This window comes from Polypterus senegalus, chromosome 5 (assembly GCF_016835505.1).
Source record: "Polypterus senegalus isolate Bchr_013 chromosome 5, ASM1683550v1, whole genome shotgun sequence".
Classification (NCBI taxonomy): Eukaryota; Metazoa; Chordata; class Cladistia; order Polypteriformes; family Polypteridae; genus Polypterus; species Polypterus senegalus.
Window position 1 is genome coordinate 156,219,306 of NC_053158.1, and position 20,214 is coordinate 156,239,519.

General features: G+C 39.8%; 1 protein-coding gene across 1 annotated transcript in view; it reads right to left on the reverse strand.

The window, feature by feature from the left end:
• Window positions 1-20,214, reverse strand: part of adarb2 (adenosine deaminase RNA specific B2 (inactive)) — a 788,873-nt gene that overhangs the window by 509,576 nt on the left and 259,083 nt on the right. The window lies entirely within an intron of this gene.

Sequence of the window (20,214 nt, forward strand, 5' to 3'; positions counted from 1 at the left end):
ATCTGGCACTTAAGTCTTCAATCTGCCACAAGAATAATTAAGATACGAAGAGCTAAGGGAAGTGATGGCGAAAGTGGTAGGGATGAGAACGGCAGCTGTGCGGCGCATGCCGAGAGTTGATTCTATAATAAAATAAAATGAAAAGAGGAATAACCTTAGAGATCAATCATCACGTCACGTAGTATATGTATACCAAATTTCAGGTCAATAGGTCAATCGCTTTACGAGCTAGAGGTGATTTAAAATCCTGGGCAGACAAACGAACAGCCTTGGTAGCATATTATATAGATAGATATACAGTGGCTTCAGAAAATATTCAGACCCCTTCACTTTCTACGAACATTATTGTGCTGTGTAGTTAATTTTAAATGGATAAATTTGTCATTTCTACCCATCAATCTATACAAAGGTTTGCAAATTTATTAAGATCAAAAACTGAAATCTTTCATTTATTCAAGGTGAAGACCCTTTCCTGTGGCGCTCCAAACTGTGGTGAGGTGCGTCCCGTTTGATTTAATTCACCTTGAGATGTGTCTAGAACTTGACTGGAGTCCAACTGCGGCAAAGCAAATTGAATTGATCAGACATAGTTCAGGCAGCACGGTAACACACTGGTAGCAGTGATGCCTTGCAGTTAGGAGACCTGGGTTTGCTTCCCGGGTCCTCCCTTCATGGAGTTAGTTGTCTGCGTGGGTTTCCTCCGGGTGCTCCAGTTTCCTCCCACAGTCCAAAGACATGCTGGTTATGTACACTGCGATCCTAAAATTGTCCCTAGTGTGTGCTTGGTGTGTGTGTGTGTGTGCCCTGCCTTGGGCTTTGTTCCTGCCTTGCACCCTGTGCTGGCTGGGATTGGCTCCAGCAGACCCCCGTGATCCTGTGTTAGGATATAGCGGGTTGGGTAATGACTGACTGACTGACTCACAGTTCAGAAAGGCACCCACTTGTGTATATATACTATTCACACCGTATGTCAGAACAAGCAATGAAGTCCAAGGAACTCTCTGTAGACCTCTGCGATGAAGCACAGATCAGGGAAAGGGTATAAAAACATTTCCAAAGCTTTAAGTGTTCTCAGGAGCACAGTGGTATTTATCATTGTGAAATGGAAGAAGCTCTTCATAGAGCTGTCCATCCAGCCAAACTGAGTAACTGAGTAGCCAAGCAAGAAGGGCCTTGGTCAAGAAGAAGACCAAGAACCCTATTATCACTCTAACACAGCTTCAGAAATCCTCTTGTGAGATATAAGAACTTGTCAGAAGAATGATAATCTCAGCAGCATTCCATCAATCAGGGTTCTTATGGGTAAGTGGTTAGATAGAAGTCACTCTTTAGTAAAAGGCACTCTGTACAGCATGAGGAAAAAAGGTTCTCATGTCTGATAAGACAAAAACTGAACGATCTGGGCAGAACTTCAAGCACTTCAAACACTGTTCATCACCTGCTTAATACCGACCCTATGGTGAAGCATGGTGATGGCAGTATCATGCTATGGGAGTGTTTCTCAGTTGCAAAGACAGGGAGACTTATTAGGATTGAGGGAATGATGAATCCAGCCAAATATTGAGAGAAAACCTGCTCCAGAGTACTCCTTACCTCAGATTGGGGTGATAGTGACAACAGCCCAAAGCATACAGCCAAGGCAACACTGGAGTGACTTCGAGACACATCTCTGACTGTCTTTAAATTGCCCAGGCAAAGTATAGACTTAACCTCCATAAAATATCTGTGGAAAGACCTGAAGAAGGCAGCTTACACACACTTCCCATCCAATCTAAGGATCTTGAGAGGACCTGCCAGGAAGAATGGCATAAACTGCCCAAATCCAGCTGTGCAAATCTTACCCAAAAAGACTTGAAGCTGCATTTACTGACATAGGGGCTCCTACAAAGTATGGAATTAACTATCCGAATACCTCTATCAATGAGAGATTTCAGTTTTTGATTTTTAATACATTTACAAACATTTCTGAAAACATGTTTTCACCTTGTTATTATGGGTTATTGAGTGCATGCTGATGGACAAAAATGGCAGTTTTTTAATTGTGCACAGAAAGTGAAGGGGTCTGAATATATTCTGAAACCACTGTATGTCTGTTAAGTTTGATGTCAGTAATCTTTAAAAATGGAGCATTCTATATTTATAGTACCATCCACACACAAATAGTGCCAGCCCTGTAATTTATCCAAAAACCAGTTTATTGTGTTTTGAATGAAATACTATCCAATTAGAATGAATTGATTATTTTGTACTCAATAACAATTTATATCATATATCACTGCTTGTGTATAGTAAGGAGCTTAAAGTGTAAATCGTGGCAGCACAACATTCAGCACTGAGCTGATATTCTACAGAGGGACCAATTAAAATAATTTACATCTGCAGTTTTACATTTCATTAGTTATGGAGTACACTGCACAAATAATAAATGTAAAAATGAAAAAAGTACTTGATGACTAACACTTAAGACTTTGAAAACGCTGTTTTTAATTTACTATAATGAGGCATCTTAATAAACTGTTACAGTGATGGAAAAGGAAAAAAAAAGGATGAGAACTCATGGCGGGTTATGCCCATGGCTGCCATGCTATTATTTAAATCAGTAACCCTTCAATTCACTATTTACAAACATGCAATGAATAAATGAGCTGGATCAGCAGGGCAGCACCGTGAAAGTTATCATAATGCACATTTGACCTTCAATCTCCCGTAATGCATTAGTTCAGAATCCACAGGTCTATTGCATTTTTAACAGGTCCACAAATGAATATCTGTATAATATAAACAATGGAACCTTTCATAAAAGCTCAGTGTCTGCATGTCTGTTCTTTAATGCTTTTCCTCCTTTCGCTCACTTTTCTTGAATACTGCTGAAATGCCAAATGAGCCACTTTGTGTAACCTTGCTGCCGCTGTCCTCCACTCTTCCCTGAATACCAAAAGCTTTCACACCCTCCAACTGAGCTACAAGTCACCTGACATTTTTTTTCACCCGGCAAACCAAAGTGGAAGACATTGCCAAGCCACTGAACCGGAGAGGACAATGATTCAGTTCAGCTGGCCTCCTCCTGGCCATGTCCAGTAGCGGAGGTCTGTGCATGATTAGACAAATGAACCCCAGAAGACTTTTTTTTCTATGCTTTATGAACTTTTGAAAGTCTTCTGCACCATTGCAGGTAGAAATTACTATGACTGAGCCTTCAAGTTTTATAGGCGGGAGTCAGAAATATGTTTATTTGAATCAGTATATACTGTTAATAAAAACTGGCATGCTGTCAGGTGTCTAATGAGAGCAGTACCATAATGACAAATAAGTCAGCGAGTAGAGATGCAGCGTAAGGTCTGTCAAAAATCACTATATACATGTAGATTCATTATAACAAGTGCAAAGAAGTTGCTGATCTTACATATACAATATGCTTTGTGAATGCATTGTGACTACTGTTTTATATTCAAACTGCTGGGTGGTTTCTTAACCAAATATTATGATTTTATTTTTACTTTTTTAAAAAGTATATTATAATCTCTTGTAGGATTGTCTGGCTCTGTGCATAACTGGTCATCCACATTTAGCTAAATGAGATGATGTTCATCTTCATTTGTGCAAATATATTGCCTATCTAATATCTGTTTATATTTAACTAGCTGTGTAAGCCTGTACTGTAAAAAGCACGGGATCCTAGAAACTATTGAAATCATCAGAAAAAAAATAAAATGTAGAGATGTTAGGTAATTGAAAGGAACTACTCTGGGCATCTCTCCCCTAGGAGGTTTCGTTTTGCCGATGTGCTCACGTCGCTTGTGCATTAGCGGCTAAGCGAATGTCTTTCTTCTGAGGTTTTGTTTTGCTGACGTGTTGGCTTCACTTGTCCACTAGCGGCTAAGCGACTGTCTTTCTTCGGAAGTTTCATTTTGCCGACGTGCTTGCCTCACTTGTGTATTAGCAGCGGGAGGAAAAGTAAAAGGGATACCATTTTGCTGATGTGCTCGCCATGCTTCTGTAATAGCGGATAAGCGAGTGACTCTCTCTTCAGATGTTTCGTTTTGCCAACGTTTTGGCCTCGCTTGTGTATCCTCGAAGGTGGAGTCCTTAGCCCAACTCCACCACATACTTCCACGCGTAGACGTTTATATATAAGATAGTTCTTTTCATATCTAACTTATCTATGTTCACTATTTATGGACATTGATCTATCATCTATATCTAATCTTGCATGTGTCATCTGTCTATCTGCTATTAACCTCATTAGCATTACGTATATTTATCCCAGGAAAAACAAGCCAAAAACAAGAAAAAAAATGTTATTACATGAAACAGAAATCTGTAAATACAGTAGGAAAAGTATGTCTGGTGTCCACTGCTGTACTAATGCAGATTTAGCACACATCCTTTGTGTAATATGTTTGGAAACAGTCACCAAAGCACAGCCCGGGTTTGAAATCGAGACAGTAGAAACGTGTCTCTTTGTGCACTTTTCTTAGGTTTTTTTCGGTTGCTTGCACACAAGAGGGTAGAATGTCAGTCCCTGAGCTGCATGATTGATGTGCCCCTTGTGTTATTGTAAGTTACCACAGCACAAGGCTTAGTGACCACTGATATGAAACTTGACAGCTGCCACACTGTGGACAGTGCTTAGATGGCTAACATCTTACTTGTCCTTGCACTTGATCACAATTATGTTGCCTTGTAGCCATGTAGCTACTGTTGCACCATGGTGAAGTTTCAACATGACTGACTTCACAGGCCATATCACACATCAGTTTCACTTTCCACATCAGCATCTGATGACACCTTCACATCATCACCACTATCAATCGATTTAAGCAGTGGTATAGTTTCTGTTTGTTGTAAAAAAGCCTTTAATAGCTTCTCATTTGCCTTTTTGTTTTTCATTGGAGGCTCCGCTCCACTCTGAAATATGAATGAGTTCCCTTAGAGTTACCACATAGTGCCAGAAAGCATAGGAATATTCATGTTTCTCTTTTTTTTTACAGCATGATTTTATTTCATCCATTAGATGCCAACAGAATATTGCCCCGAGAGTTATTCAGGCTTAACATTATAAAGTGCATCATTACATATCACCCTGTGCTTGACTCAGGTTTACTCATAGTTGCAAAGAATTCCGAGCCTGAGTCACCAACTGGGTTAACATCAAGTATGTTAATATCTTTCCTTCATATATTATTTTCTATTGTTTACATGTGTGTCAAGTAAGTTCACTTGCCATTTGTGTTGCACAGTTTCCTATTTATCTATCCTTAATATCGAATCTTCTACCTTTCATCTTTCAATCTATTTATATGGGCCTCTTCATAGCTATCTGTCCATGCTTGCTTTGGCTATCAACCTTACTATAACCTACAGTCAATTTCTATTTCCATGTGGCACAACTGCTTCCCAGACTTCCCTATCCCTGGCCACTTCTACTAGCTCTTCCAGTGGAATTCCGAGGCGTTCCCAGGCCAGCCGAGAGACATAGTCCCTCCAGCGTTTCGGGTTGAGGTAGTAGTGTCAGCCTGGTAGGCAACACTATCTATCTATCTGTCTATCTATCTATCTATTGTGGAAGATCATCCTCGACACATATAGACACAGGACACACAGAAGTCCAAAAATACACACGTTTATTTTCTTCCTATTTAACACAATGAACACACAGTGTACAAACCCCACAATGCTCTGTCCTTTTCCTTTCTTTCTTTCTCTTTCTTCTCTTTTACTGCCACCTCCACTCCTCTCTCGCAAGCTCTATCCTCTGCTTCCTTGGCTTCCAGAATGGATTGAGGCCGCCTCTTTTATACTGCACACGGAAGTGCTCCAGGTGCTCCCTGATCATCTTCTGGCAGCACTTCCAGGTGTGCTGCAGACCAAGGCTCTGGAGCTGTCCAGGTACCCCCTGTCGGAGGCCACAGGGCCCTGCAGGGTTGAGCTTCCAAGCTGCAAACCCATGGCCCCGATGCAAACCAGGGGGGCTACCCTCTCGTATCCCAGGGGAGGTACTGCTGTTAACATGTCCTCCCTCCCGATCCTCTCCTCAGAAGGGCGTTCTGACCGGGCTGTCTGTCACACTATCTATTTATCTACCTGTAATTTATTGTACAGCAGCACAGTTAAATATCTGAAAATGCTACTGACAACCAGCAAACTACAAAAGAACAAAGAAACCCTGTTTTAAATGCCAGCCTTCACAGAAAACAACATTGGCTTTAAAGTTCCATTTTGTTTTCCAATCACATTTGCATAATTCATATGCCTTCAGGTTAAGTGGGAGCACAAGCCCACGGACATTCAGTCAGCAGTCCCACTCCTTTAGCACCAATTAGACAACATTGCCATAAGTGGAGTAAAGTTTCCAAAACTAACTTGGCATCGCATAGCCAGTAATCACCAATTTATTTTATGTTTTTTTCTTTTTAACTGTAGCACAGTTTTGTACCATAAGCATTTGGCAGAGTGGAAATACTTGAGAGTTTACTGGCAAAACAATATGTCAAGCTTATGTGAAGTATAAAAGTGTTCTTGTACAAATTGGTCTCTTTTCTATTTTAAACTTCCCCTAGTAAACATGTTTCTACAGGGGGCCACTAATACGCTTTTATTATTTTACTGTCACAGGCAATGCCATTACGGAGTGTGATAAACTATTCTTTGGAGGATTCCTTTTAATTTTTTTTTTTTTAGGCGATCACCGGGGAATGTAAACGGTAAATTTAGTTTAATGCCTTTACACTATTAACCAACTCTGAGTGGGTCCTCTGGGGCTCCGAGGACTACAAACACTTCAAAGAATGTTTCCATGATACTGAAAATGATATTCGCCCTGAGACAAAGGTTTAAGTACTGATCCGCTACTGTTTTCTTTACGATTAGAGCAGCAATGGAGCAAAATGTCATTTAGTCAAACTGTTTTCTGGAGGATTTAAAGCACTGTTTGCCCTTCTAAATTTCATAACAACGAATGCTGACAAATGGACCTGATCCTATGAATAAAACAAAACAAAAAAGTTGTAAGTGCCTACTTAAATTAGAGCTCAAACCACCAGAGACTCTTTAGCCTGCACAGCTGAATTCACAAACGGAGGGCTCAAAAGAAGTTCGAACTCCTCCTTCTGACGCTGCTGTAGTACACTGAAAAAGTGACCATGTTCAGTGGGAAAGAGAAGCCCCTAAATGATAGTGCAACTGCTGCCAGCCATCTTATTCCTTTGAGTTACTGACACATAAGCTACTGTATGCCGTACTTGCTGCCTAATATACTTAATGCTTTACCTTTTAGTGTCTTGAGGGCTATTCCTGTATGCTTTCACTCTCTCTAGGTTCACCTCACAAGGCACAGTTCCTTACCTCCTGCCATGTTAATAATGTATCTGTCCATTTTTTAACTGCCGTAATCCAGTTCTGGGTTTCAGAGACCATGAGCTATCTTGGCAAGACCAGACACAAGACAGAAACACAACCTGAACGGAAGTGTCAGTCCAACACAGTGTACACTCACACACACACCAATACTCATTCACAGTGGACGTGTTGAGAATTACAAGATAACCTACTTGGCACAATTTTGGATTGTAGGAAAAATGTCAAGGAACCTAAAAAATCATATAAAAACAGGGAAAACATGCACACTCCAGAAAGACAGTGACTGGGCCCCAAGTCAGTCTGTAAAAATTGCCAATTATTGTCTGAAATAAGTATGTGTGTGCATCTATGTGAGATTTTAAATGTGTGTTGTAAATGTGTGGACACTGTTGCTCACCTTTTCCCCAACAGACAAACACACTGGACACATGTTTAAACACCAAGACTACTTTTACTTCTTTTATAGAGCCTCCAAACCACCACAACCACCACAATAAACACAAATCAAACTCAACTTTACACTTCTCCTCCACACCTCCCAGCAAGCTCTGTCACACTCCCTCCCAACTCCAGCTCGCCTGCTGGATTCCCATCTGTCCTTTAAATAGTCTTTGACCCGGAAGTGCTTCTGTCCATCTGACCATGTGACTGGCTGGCACTTCCGGGTCTAATAAAGAACAGGGATTTTCTTCAGCCCGGAAGTACTTTGGGGCTTCCGTTACCGTGACCTCGTACATCTGGGCCACAATGAAAGTATACGTTCCAAGGGTCCTTTGACAGCTCCTCCTGGCAGCACCCACAGCACCCAGCAGGGCTGTGTGTCCGAACTCCATGTCCCATTGTGCCCTGCGGGAATCTGGGGTACCAATGCACTCCAGGGAAGCTGCCATCTAGTGTTTTGGGGGAAGCAGTGTCGGCAAGTAGCTGCCTTCCCCCCTACTTTTATTCCAGGTGGCATCCCAGCAGGGTTGAGCTGCTGGCAGTCCATCACAGTGTATACATTGAGTTCAGCTCTTTCCCTTCCATTCAAGACTGCTTCCTACTTGCTTTAGTCAATACTATAAAGGTATATCTTCATCTCTAATATATGTAACTAGAAAATACAGTTTCAGAAGATGTGAGAATGAATCATTTACTAATAGCCCTCGACTGAATATGCTCTGTCTGGTTTATATTGTCGAGAGGTTTACTTATCTCGGCAGTGACATTCATGTTTCTGGTGGCTCTTCCTAAGATGTCAGTAGATGGATAGGGAGAGCATGAGGGTCATGAAGCCACTGGGAAGGGGTGTGTGGTGCACCCAATATCTATGCAAAAGGATGAAGGCCCAAGTCTTTTGAGTCCTAGTGCTTCCTGTTTTCCTATATGGTTGTGGGACATGGACGCTATCCTTTGACCTGAGACAAAAACTGGACTCCTTCGGTACTGTGTCTCTTCAGAGAATCCTTGGGTACTGCTGGTTTGACTTTGTGTCAAATAAGCAGTTGCTCATGGATTCCCAAATGAGGCACATTACCTGCATTGTGAGGGTGCGTCAGTTATAGCACTATGGCTATATGACATGATTCCCAGAAGGTGATCTGACTCATTATTGAAGACCCGAATGGATAGACCAGGCCAAGGGGATGTCCACATAATACCTGGCTATGGCAGATAGATGATCATTTCCGGAGGGTGGGACTGGACCGCGTGTTTGCCTCGTTGGTCGTCAACCAGGATCCGTTGTGTGGTGGGTGCGGCAACGAGCTGTACCACTGCATGTTCCCCAGTGTTGACTGACCTGACCTGGTTTATATTTAAAAGTTGTGTATTTATGTATTTCAAAAGCTGGGCAGAATAATAGCAAGGTAGTTAAAGTTGTCCCTTCACTGTTTCCATGAAATATATGCATATTTTGTTAATTAGCCCAGTGTGGGCATGTGTGCACTTCCTGGAGTTTATTCCAAACCATGCACCCAATTCTTCAGGCACCATCATCAGCTCAATATGACCCAGAGACAGAGAAAATTAACAGATGGATGGACATTCACAGAACAGTTGTCTAGAATGGAGTCTCAATAAGCAGACATATCATTACCAATCAAAAGCAAAGATTCTGTGTATGAGGAAAAAAAAAAATATATATATATATATATATATATATATATATATATATATATATATTATTGTTAAAACTTCTGACAATTTCAGTCACCTTATCTTACTTCTTTTACTTCCTTTCACTCCTGTCAGGCCCATCCAACTAATGCCTCTAGAGCCGTGCTGCACACAGCTCAGTGCGTTTCCACACATGGATTCACAGCAGGACTGGCTCATCTCTCACCCAGGAGGCTCTAAGGCCTTTGGCTAGCTACAGCAAAGCAGAACATGCCACTCTGGTGAACAAGACACACTTGTATTGTGGGCCTGGGTCACTGGGTGCCCCGCAGCCAAAGGTAGCTCTGCATCCTGCGCGTTTCCTGTATATGATTTAATGGTTGACTCAGTTTTAATTTTCTCACAGCGTTATGCTCATTGATCTACATTGACAGAAATAGACTAGTGATCTCTGGTGATTGTATTAGTCAAGCTGAATCCTGAGCAGCCAGTCTGGCAGAAGATTTATATTCTGTTTAAGCTGTTTTCACTATTTACAGTTTATTTTAGGGATGACACAGATGATAATTATTTCCTCCTATGTATTTCATAATCCTAAAAGTCCAAACCCAGCAAACATTATTCAATTCTTTTGGAAGAATGCGTGGCATCAATCCATTCTTTTCTTGACCTTAAGTAAGTGACTCATTTAATTAATTTTACACCTCTTAGTGATCTGAAGATGAAATTAACAGAAAAAATGCTCCATTGGTTCGGCGATCAACCTGGAATAAAATGTTGCAGGGTGCCTGTTGGGGAATATGACATCCTTATGTTGCAGCATTACTAAGAATGTATTTTAGTTATCTTTCTTTTTAGCTTTAAGATGTTAAACGTATTTCAGATGATAAGTCATGTCATTAGGTTAGTTATTGCTATGTTATAGTCAGGGCTTATGTTTATTTTATGTTTTGTTGTTTTTTTATCATTTTTGAAATTTTTTTTTTGTTTTTTTGTTTTTATGCAATTTTGTTAATATTGTTATGTCTTATTTAAAATTCATGAGTCCGTATGTAAGTTTGAATTCATTCCAAATTTTCTGTTGCTAGAACCCCCAAGATGTGGGGCCACATTTACAGCACTGCTGAGGCACTATATATTCCAGACTGGAGAATGACTTCTTCAGAGATTCATTGGAGTCCGTGGAGTAAACATAATAATAACAAGAAATGCTGAACCCTAACCCTAACCCTAACCCTAAAATAGAAACTTTTTCCATGTTATACTAATAATGACATGAAGTGTATAACGTGTGAAGACTTTAGTCCAAATATCAAATAAACACATAAAGAATATAACCAAAGAAAAAAAAAATCATTTAATTTACATGTTCCTGTCAATGAATTAAAAACCCAAGCTCAAATATCAATCGACAGAGTTTATACGTGTTCTTGAATGGTGCAGAGGTAAGAACCGCTGTTTTATAACACAAAGGTCCCAGGTTTGCGTTTTGATTAGTGAGCTATTATTATTATTATTATTACTATAATATAATAAAAACATACATTTGATTGGAGTCTGTAACACTGTATTTTGGCTACTTGTAAAAGTTAACACTCGTTATTTTATTATTCTCTTAGTGACGTTCACATCGTACAACGAACTTGCCTCTCCCTCCCTGAGTTGATGATGTTTATCTCCATTCTTTTCACAAGAGCAACGATGAGCGCAGTTGGTACAGTGATTGATGCCTGCTCAGAACTATTTGTTGTACCAGCAGTCAAAGATACACTGTCCCATGACCGCTATCAAACTATCATGCGCCATTTGTGCTATGACAACAAAGGCACCCATGCAGAATGTGTGAAAAATAACAGATTTGCTGTGATCTCGGACATCTGACAACGTTTTGTTGAAAATTGTGTTTTGAGTTACAACCCAGGGCAAAGACTTTCCTAGTCTGTGATCATAAAGCTTATGTAGCAGTTTGAGGAAAAAGGCAGAACCATAAAAAGAGATTCTTCACAGCACTTTCACTAGCTAATGGACTACTGCACCGCAACACAACTCTGTTTGGCACAATAAGTAAAATGAGAGTTTTTAAAGTCACTTTAATATGTGAGCAATTTGCCACACTAGTGTTTAGATCTGGCAGTGCCATGCTGACAGGGGTGGGGGCTTTGGGAATGTTATAGCAGGCTGTTTGCTGCTTGTGCTGATCAACACTGATCACATTTAAGGTGGCCCAGGGTTACGAGTTTTTTTATAGGCTTCTGGGATTCTAGTGTTAAGTAATGTTAATGACTGTAATGACAATAAAGTACTGCATCTAACACCTGCTCCCCTCAATTGCCTTTTTGGTCTATTCAACTTAGCCTGGGATAGATAGATAGATAGATAGATAGATAGACAGATAGATAGATAGATAGATAGATAGATAGATAGATAGATAGATAGATAGATAGATAGATAGATAGATAGATAGATAGATAGATAGCACTTTATTAATCCCCAGGGGGAAATTTGGCTTTATACAAAAGATAATAAATAAATTAGTATTACAGTCTCCCTCTCCAGATGCACAAATTATTTGTGAGTTGGCCATGAACAGTTAAATGAGAATATTTTAACAGCTTGCTGAAAGATTGCAGAATCGTGTAAATGATGCATAAGCCAAAAATACATAAACAATACTGAAAATTATTTGTTTCACATAAGATCATACAATATATGTGTTATTTAATATGTGTTAGTGTAAGTGAAAACTATCATTTTTGCTAAAAAAAAAAAAAGAACTGTGGGGTCTACTCCAGCTACCAAGTACTGTATTGTTTGTGATTTTTCACATTCACAGAGGAATACTGAAATGAAGGATTTATATTTTAGGAGAGGTAGCCCCAAAACCTTTCAATAAGAAAACAGTACCCCAGAACATGCCTCAAATTTTTCATTCTACTTAATTGATCATCCACCTGAATTGGAGAGCTTATAAAGGTTATAAAAACAAGCCTGTAAGTTTACATCCTTACTAATTCTGGCACATTTTGCTATTATATTTTTAGAAATTAAATCACACTACACATTTGCCTTTGGGGCTTGTGAGGACTCTCAGACATCCATGAGGAAAAGCCAGCCACAAAAAGGGGGACCATGGAAAATTCACACAGGTAGTGCTCATTACTGGATATGAGCACGCTCTCTTTTAAAATAATGTAATTTTCAATTAACTGATTAGTTAATAATTTCTGATTGATTTTTGGTTCAAAATCTGAAAAGAAATCTTGTAAAATAAAAAGTGTAATTGTGCCAAGTGTCTGTAGCATCAAGTGAAATATCTGCTATTTCTTTATCTCCTAACCATGGCAGCTCATCATGATGGACATATGAGGCAAAAATGATAACACTTCAAGCAAGATGGTTTTTCACACTTCCTATCATTCCATTTCTAAAAGTCTGTCAGTATGAGTGTAACAGCACAGTGTTTGGCATATCCTGGGCACCGTGTTACCATGACAACTGCACAATTCCTTGTGGTTCCTTTGGTCTTTAATTGAAACTTTTCTCTAATTTCTTTTATTGCTATTTTTTGAATCTGAATTAAATTAGCACAGCAAATGCAATAATAAAACCCATTGCTGATTTCCTCTTTCTTACACCTGTACAAGTGAACTCATTTAACAATGTACCATTAAGAGATCTGTAACAGATTGCAAGAACATTATGGTATCTATTATCCACTTAAAAGCCTGCTCTATACCACACCATATTCAATTCCATGTTTTTACTACTGTTACAGGTAAGGGATCCTGACAAACAAGTTTTTATCCATTCATCCATCCATCCATCCATTACTTGACCTCACATTTTAAATATTTGTTTGAAGAGTTTATCTGTACTTGGCTGTTAAAAGGAAAGACACTATATATAATAAACTGGCACTGTGGCAAATTTAAGATTTGGCACCACCATCAACTGGATTTTGCCCTTAATTACCAACAGACCATAGATGGATTGGCAGCACCACATCCTCAGTGCCAGTCCTCAATGCAGGCAATCTGCAGAGAGATGTGCTGAGCCCACTTCTGTGCTACTTGTTCACCTCTGTGCAGCCTGGAACAGCACCAGCTCTGTCCTTAAATTTGCTGATGACACCACTATTATAGGCCTTATCACCAACAATGAGGAGACCGCTTACAGAGAAGAGGTCTACCAGTTGACTCAGTGGTGTCTGGACAATAATCTCACTTTTGATGTCAGCAAAGCCAATGAGCTGGTCCAAGTATTCAGGAAGAGGAAGGCAGACTATGCTGCTGTGTACACCAGAGGTAATACTATTGAAAGAGTGAGCAGCTTTAAATCTGTTTGGAATGATTATAACTAACTAAATGAATTGGACATCACACATTTTGGTTCTTATATAAAAAAAAAAAAAAAAGGCTAACCAGGGCTGCTTCTTTATTTGATGTCTAAGAATAGCTTGCATATCACCAACCGTTCTTACTAACTCATACAGGCACATGATAGAGTCCATCCTCACATGGTTACATCATGTATTCAGGTCAGGATTATATATACAGTATATACAGTACTAGGGGGCTTACACCCTGCTCACTTTGCTTGCCAACCCCCCCTTTGCCTGCACTATGTGCCAGCCACTTCGCATCTCTGCCACTCACGTTGTGAAGAGGGGGGCTGAAAACACAACAAGGCTCCTCCAAATCCCCCTGTTAAATGGTGATACAATGGGAAACAAATACAGTTTACCTCCTCTTTGCTTGATCAGCTGCTGGTTTGGTGCTGGTACTGCTGCTGTCCCACGTCATCTGCATCTCGCGTGACACTTCAAACATTTAAAAGCCTGTACAGCAGCTGTCTTTTTCATCTACTCTTTATCTTTTATTTCCGGCTCTGGCCGTGGTTAAATCTGTTGGCACAATGTTTGTCTCATGGGATGTGAGTTCTTGATATTTTTAGTTTATAATTTAAAAACAGAATAAGAATCTTAAAATCTAACACCATCACATTAAAGTTTGATAATTTCCGAAAAGAATGATACCAAACACATATATGTAGGTTTTAAAATAAGGCCAATTTAAAGTGTGACATAAAAACGTCACATAAATTCGTTGCACTTTTAGGCTTAAGATTTTATATTATATATATATATATATATATATATATATATATATATATATATATATATATATATATATATATATATATATATAGAGAGAGAGAGAGAATAGATATTGTGGAAACCAGGCGAGCTCCAGCTGCCCCAACCCTGACACAGACAGGCAGAGACACAAGTTCGGCACAGTACATGTTTATTTACACACGGGAAGTGTGACTCATTCGTTCCAGCAAAGTATATCAAGCCCCAAATAATGTCCCTTCTTCTTCTCTCCTTGTTGTCTGCCTCCATTCCTCCTCTTGGCAAGCTTTGTCCCTCTTCCTCCCGACTCTGGCTCTCCGAATGGAGTGAGGTGGCTCCTTTTAAGCAGACCCTGGGAGTGTTCCAGGTGGCTCATTAATCAGACCTGGAATCATCCCCAGGTGTGCAGCTCCCCTGGCGGCACCCACGGAACCCAACATGGCTGTGCCACACTCCAGCCCCCAGCATGCCCTGCGGGAATCCATGTTGCCACAGCATCCCGGGGCTGGTAGTGCCCTGCCGAATCTCTCTCCCCCCGGTCCTTCCAGCCAGGTAATGGTTTTATAAATCAGATTTTTCTTCTGGTGTACGCATTTTCCTGTTTTGTGGCTTACACATTTTTTCGGAAAATTTTATAAATGGCCCCTGGTGTCTACCCTGTGGCATTGCATATAGTGAGTACAGGAATCCAGTAAAGGTCTGTGCATATATGGCTGTAAATTTAATCTGCAAACAGGGCACCTTTCATTCACATAGGTTGTGCCAGACAATTATGGGTAAATAACCAGCATGATGTCAAATACGAAAAAAAATATTTGGCCAAAGTTCATATCCCAAGAATTAAAGATGCAGCATGCTCCCTGATCTAGCTAGTATGATTTAAAAGAAATAAAATAGCAGATTCAGGCAAAATGTCATGACAAATATTTGGAACAAAAACTAAATAAAAAACAGTCTGGCAAGGGGAGCTATTTAAAAAATATCTATTTAAGATACTTTTCATTCTGTAAACAGAGGAACCTTTAAAGCAGCTATTGTAAGCAGCAAAAAATGCACCACCATATACCTGAAGTCAAATTTTAAAGATAGGAATGTGCCTGGACCACTAAAAAAACTCTGCAGGTTACAAACATACTGAAAACTGGGCCTGTCTCTGGTTATGGACCTTTAGGTGGATCTTTTAATATTCCTTCTCCTTTCAATCTGTCCCACCCTGGGACTGTTAAATGTGAATACCGTTGACCTGGGGAGTTAATGTTGCATTCTTATCTATGTGAACAAAAGACTTCTATTAAAGTTTTAGGTATAAGAAGTGTTAGGGATAAACAATCCTGTACACGCCACATAATAACTGACTGTTGTGAAGACATAATGACATTTTATAAGTGAAAAGAAGTGCAAAGAAAGTAAAATAGGGTAAAGAACACAGCACAGGGTCCCTCTATATTTGAAGCCTCTTGAAATAAGATGGATTGTGAAGGGTGAGGAAGATCTGCAATAGCAAAACATATTTATTTTGCCGTGAAAGGTCAACGACCGATAGAGTAGATGAACATTGGCTTTTTCATTTTCAGCTGGTTTATTCTGAAAAAACAATGTTTTGGGAGAGAGCTACCTTTTTTTGTTAGGTAACATTTTTGACGTGTATATATACTGTATATATATATATATATATATATATATATATATATATATATATATATATATATATATATATATATATATACATACATACATACATACATATACACAGGTATATAGAGTTGCCACATGCAATCCTAAAAAATTGGATAATAGTAGGAAAGTAGATTGAAATTCTTTAAAGATTTGATAAGCAAACAAACTGCTATCTTGATTTCATGAATACTTACAAATCTGATGTATACCAGAATGAAAAGCAATTATTTTTCTACTCACTAAGAGGCATAAACTGTTTGTTTATTTAAATTCTTTTTGAAGTTCTGTATTTCTGTAACAGCATGTTGTGAGCTTGAAACTCAAATAAGGCATTGCTTGTGTGGACTCTGCCAGTTTTCTCCATATCCATGTGGGTTTCTCTCTAGCTACTCTCATTTTCCTTTCATATCTGAAAGATGCAAAACTTAGATGAACTGGGTGCATGAGTATGCCATCCATTACATCAATTCCCTGTAACCCTGAACTGGATGACCAAATTACAACAAGGATGGTTGGACAGTAAGTAATTAGTACTGTGGAATTCTTGTTCATATTTGTTTTCTCAAAAGAAATATACTAAGCAGTGTGAAGATGGCTGGAACCCTTACTCGACTGGAACACCTTGATAATGGAATGACTAGTGGAGAGAACATGCACAGGGCATTATCTCCAACGGAGCACTAGTTGACAGCCCACCTGGGTTGCAGCAGTGCCTTGAATTCCCACAGGGCCCCATGGGAGTTGGAGTTTTCTACAGCCATACTGGGTTCCATGGGTGCCACCAGGGGGTGCTGCAGGGACTACTCTGTCGGACTTCTGCCTCACCTGGAAATGCGTCCGGACCAAGCTAACAGGCCATCGGAAGTACTCCTGGGTGCAGGGCAAAAGGAGCCTGCTGCCACTACACTAGAAAATACAGTCGGGAGGGAGAAGACACCATTTACCAGAGGAGGAGTGAAGGCAGATGAGGAAGAAGAAAAGAAAAGAAGAAAAGTGTGCCTTGTGCTTATACTGTGCTTCTGTATTGAGCACTGCAGGTGGGAAACAATTGAAAGTGTTTCCCACTACAAAAAAAAAATGTGCATGTTTCAGAGACTTCTGCCTCTGTCTGCTTGTGTCGAGTCTGGAGAGCTGATGCGCCTCCTGGTGGCCACAACAGCAATAAAATTAAAGCTGTTAACACAGACAGCAATGGTAGACAAAGAGGTTGCTGACTTCCATGAAAAACACACAATTTAGTCTTGCGATCATGGGAAAGCATTTTAAAAAAGGGGATCCCCATTGATGAATTAAAATAAATCTGAAATAAACTTACTAAAGAAGCGTCTCCAAGTTGAAATCACATCTATACCATCCTCATCCCATAAGAATGCTGTCGATCTTGGTGTTTAATTGTATTTGTTGGGGGTGAATGAATGTACAGTAAGCTAGGGGAAGCAGACCAACGTTTATAGCAACATTTCTGTTTCCACAAATATAATAAAAGAAACAACTACGTCAGTGATTGTTATGCATAAATATGACTTATGTACTGTACAGTATTTCAATGTAAGATCTAGTGCTTTTTGCAAAAACTTTCCTTTACAGAGTACTGTAAATAATAAAAGAACTGTTGCTTCATATTGCAGTTCTACAACTTGTAGCATAATAAGCCCTAAGAGGAATAACAAAGTATTTTTATTGCATTTTATTGCAACTTTTTTGCATTTATGATCTCAACAGTTGACTGCCACTTTTAATAGCTACTTTATTGCGTATGCACAACATAAAAGATTGAGGAAAGGGTGTCATGGTCACACGCAAGAAAAGGGTACATTAGGAAATAAGTGAAAAGGTTGACTATAGAAAGACAATATAATGTAGCATCATATAAAATGTGGAGAAGGTGATGTAAAATGTATAATATTATCAAGCATGGGGCGGCACAGTGGCACAGTGGGTAGTGCTGCTGCCTTGCAGTTAGGAGACATGCGTTCGTGCTTGCATATTCTGCTTGTGTCTGCGTGGGTTTCATCCGGGTACTCCGGTTTCCTCCCACAGTCCAAAGACATGCAGGTTAGATGGATTGGCGATTCTCAATTGTCCTTAGTGTGTGCGTGGTGTGTGTGCGCGCCCTGTGGTGGGCTGGCGCCCTGCCCAGGGTATGTTTCCTGCCTTGTGCCCTGCGTTGGCTGCTATTGGCTCCAGCAGACCCCCGTGACCATGTAGTTAGGATATAGCGGGTTGGATAATGTAAGGATGGATGGATTATCAAGCAGTCACTCACTGTTCCTCAAGAGTTCACGGCACATATACACTTCATATGAATTTACTGTAAATACGGTTTTGAACCTGCTGGTCTGAGCTTATACGCAGAAAATAGTTACAGGAGAATTATTAATAATATATTTACTTTATAGTGTATAACAAATCTCAAAATGCTTTAAAATAAGGAGCTCACATTTACTCACATTTTGACTGTGTTAATAAAATCCTGCACCTTTCGGAATTGTCAGTGATTTCGATTGGAATTTTTTTTTTTTTTTAACTTCCTCATTTATTTCCTTTGGCGGTATATATGCCTGACACTTCATCTCAGGTCACTAGATCACTCAGCAGAGATGCCGTTCAGACCTTGTTAGCACCAACACCTCTGTGACAGAATTATCAGGTCAGATGGAGAGTCAGACAATCTCCAGGGTACTAAGTGATCATCACTCGACCTTCACAACTAAATTTGTTTTTATTGGTCCGTTAGAGAATAGAAAGAGTCCAGGCACGGTACTGCATTTGATAAGGGGAGACATACATGTTAAAGTGGGTTATGGGAAAAACCAGAGAAAATGAATTCTTCCCCTCCATCCTCAGCTTCTGAAACTTTCAAGGTATGGTTTGCCACTGTTACATGCTTGGGATGCTATTTTGTGCTTGAATGAACCCGATCAGCCCTGCCAGAGGTCTCCTTGTGAGGAAATGACAACAACACAATGAATACAATTATAAAAAAAAGAATATGGAGGCTATCAGAAGGAGAAAATAATAAAGTGGAAACTCTAAAGAGCAATTACTCTAGGGATATTCTAGCCTTTTGTCTTTTGTCTAGTTTTAGTCAAACTGCTTATACACATTTAACAAAAAGTGCTGGCATTATGCTCTGCTGCATGGTTTGCTTGCTTTACTAATTCATGTTCATATGTAATAAGCCAAAAGTCAACAGCTCAAGGGCACGCAATAGGGTGATTAAATGATTTCAAGCTTTTCTTTACAATAATGGTATATATTACTTTGCCACATAAGGCTACGTTCGAAAGTGAAGCATATTAAAAAATAACTACTTCTCTCTTGCAATGGCAGAGTCCCATTATAAAGAAAAGCCTTAAAAGTTACAAAATACGTCCAATTTGAAGTTGCAAAGGTTTCAACTTAAGAAAACGTGCCTTCCACGTTTCTGAGGTTTGCTGGTGACAACAAAAACTAGAAATAAATTTTACCAGAGATTCTTGGTCCGATTTTCTCAAGGTAAGGATATGTTTCTTGCAGTTTTGTCTGTTTGCAGTGGTCTTTGTGGGTGGTATTATGAAAACCCAGTTATCGGTTTGCTACTTTTTCTAGTCCAATAAGGAGGACAAAAACCTGGAAAAAGATTGGTGAAAAAACAGTGATTTGCATCCGTTTCAACCCATTCTGATCTACAGAAAGCATAAAATAATAAAATGATCCAACATGGCATCAGTTGTGAGCTGACACTGTGGACAGCATCCCAGAGTTGCACAGTGCTCTATTTTCCCATCTTCAAACCACTTGCCTTTGTCAGGGATGCCTGGGGCGACAACCTGGCTGGGATGCCTTGGAGGACCGGAAGAGGGCGTGCGCCCATCTCAGACCACGTTGTGGCAGCCACCCTGGTTGCTATGGGGGTACAGAGCTTTGAAGCTCAACCCTGTAGGGGCCCGTGGTCACCGCGAGGG